We start from the raw sequence: 2500 nt of genomic DNA, 5'->3' as shown, positions 1-2500 counted from the left end.
GCCCGAAACCTGGCCCCCCGGTTTCAGCAGGGGCAACGAGTTCGGAGAAAGGGCTGACCACACGCTCCGTTCTCGCCTTCGAAAGTGGTCTCAATTCGATGGCTAATTTTTCCGGATCCGACCTAGGGGGGGGGGGTCTGGGGGCCACCGGTACGCCTGCTTAGGATATCGGTCGGCACTCAGACTTCCCACTCTGACTGGGTAGACCTGTTGTCCGGGAGCAATCCCGGGCCCACGTCTAAGTCCCAGGTGGTCGACCTGGTGCCCCTTTTTCCTGGGCACCGGGTTGACCTGTTACCCAAAAATCTCCAGGTAGACCTGGTAACTCAAAATTCAACATCTAAACCCTCCCCTAATTCGGCTGAAAATTTGGCCCGGCTGGTGAACTTAGTGTTCTATAGATCAGACCTGTATGGGCTCGAAGGTATTAATTTCTGTACGGGGAGGGAAATATTGAGCGGGTTACCGGACGTATACGAACAACTTTTACCAACCACGGGGGTGGGAGAAACTTTGTGTTCTAGGCCCCCACGAGACATTTGTGAACCGTTTGTACTTGAGGAAGACAGCGGCGAGGAGAAAGAGTGCACATTGGAAACATCTCCTCCAACGCCCGGGAAACACGGGGGGAAAGCACCGGAGGACGTCGTGACGGTGACTGTCCCTGACAAAAATCCACCTTGTCCTGACTGTGGTACCCGGGTAAACTCTATGCTGGGCCTGATAGAACATCTGAAGGTCCTACATGGGAAGAGGGGAGTTTGTTTTCGTTGTGCTAAGTGTGGAAAAGAAAGCAATAACTATCACAGTGTTATTTGTCACTTTGCAAAATGCAGGGGACAAGAGGCTACAAAAGCTCCAGCTGGAGAGTGGATATGTGAGGTTTGCCACAGAGACTTTTCATCTAAAATCGGCCTGGGACAGCATAAAAGATTGGCGCATCCGTTGGTTAGAAACCTAGAAAGGATCGCTGCTTCCCAGCCAAAAGAAACATCAAACCGAGGAGCACATAAAAAATGCTGGACAAAAGAAGAAGAAGAACTCCTGGTGAGGCTGGAGGCTCAGTTTGAGGGGCACAAAAACATTAACAAACTTATTTCAGAACATATAACCACCAAAACGGCCAAACAGATCAGTGACAAAAGAAGATTGCTTCCAAAAAAATCAACGGATAAAATCCCCCCGAATGTGCCCGGAATGAATCCCCCAGAAAAACCCCGATTGAGCCCCTCAAACGAGCCCGAAGTGAGAACTCTTTACCACACCAGGAGCGCAGCTGCAGGCCTGAGAAATTCCGTTAACAATGGACCTGATAACAACCAACTGCCAGAGAGGCCAGCTGCCGGAGAGAGGACAATGGGAAAGATAAGGCGCCACCGCGATAAGGGCAACGGACAGCAGGGAGCCGTCCAGCAACAGGAAGGGCAGCTGCAGGCCCATTACAAAAGGACACTCGGGGAACGCTTATCAGCGGGATCGTTTAACACCTTCCCCCGAGCAGTGCAACAAATCCTGAACGGCCGGGAACTTCAAATCGTGATCAATCAAGCAGCGCAGGACTGCTTCGAGTGCCTAGAATCAATTAGCCAAATAAGAACTGCTACCCGATCTCGGGTAAATAACGGAGCCCAGGAGAAGAAACCAAGAAAACCGTTTCAAAAATGGATGAAAGACAGAGCGATTCGGAAAGGCAACTACCTTCGATTCCAGCGGCTATTTCATCTAGACAGGGGGAAACTTGCTAAGATAATTCTGGAAGACATAGAATGCTTATGCTGCGATATTCCACCCGGGGAAATTTATTCGGCCTTTAAAACGAGATGGGAAACACCTAGTGACTTTGATAGCCTTGGGGACTTTAAAATTCACGGGAAGGCTGACAACACAGCCTTCAGTGCACTAATCACGGCCAAAGAAGTGGAAAAACACGTGCAGGAAATGAGCAAGGGCTCGGCTCCAGGTCCGGACGGAGTCACCCTTGGGGACATCGTAAAGATGGATCCCGGGTACTCCAGGACCACGGAGAATTTCAATTTATGGTTAACAGCTGGCAAAATCCCGGACATGCTGAGGGGCTGCAGGACGGTTTTGATCCCGAAATCGACAAAACCGGAACGCTTGAAAGACATTAACAACTGGAGACCTATCACTATTAGTTCCATCTTGTTGAGACTGTTCTCCAGGATCGTAACAGCAAGGTTAAGCAAGGCCTGCCCCCTCAACCCAAGGCAAAGAGGATTCATCAGAGCGGCGGGATGCTCTGAAAACCTTAAACTCCTGCAAACTATAATCTGGTCGGCCAAAAGAAATCACAGACCTCTGGGTGTTGTATTCGTGGATATCGCTAAGGCTTTTGACACCGTGAGCCACCAACACATCATCCGCGTTCTGGAGCAAAGAGAGGTGGACCCCCACATCATTGGACTGGTGAGCAATATGTATGAAAACATCAATACTTATATCACCACGAAGAGGAACACACACACGGATAAAATCCAGA

General features: G+C 49.9%; 1 pseudogene; it reads left to right on the top strand.

Annotated features, from left to right (window-relative positions):
- The window catches only part of LOC137468034 (28S ribosomal RNA), a 9086-nt pseudogene that overhangs the window by 3363 nt on the left and 3223 nt on the right, over nucleotides 1–2500 (top strand).

The sequence above is a fragment of the Anomalospiza imberbis genome, unplaced genomic scaffold (genome assembly GCF_031753505.1).
Source record: "Anomalospiza imberbis isolate Cuckoo-Finch-1a 21T00152 unplaced genomic scaffold, ASM3175350v1 scaffold_989, whole genome shotgun sequence".
In the NCBI taxonomy this organism is placed as follows: Eukaryota; Metazoa; Chordata; class Aves; order Passeriformes; family Viduidae; genus Anomalospiza; species Anomalospiza imberbis.
This window is presented reverse-complemented; position numbering and strand designations above follow the sequence as displayed.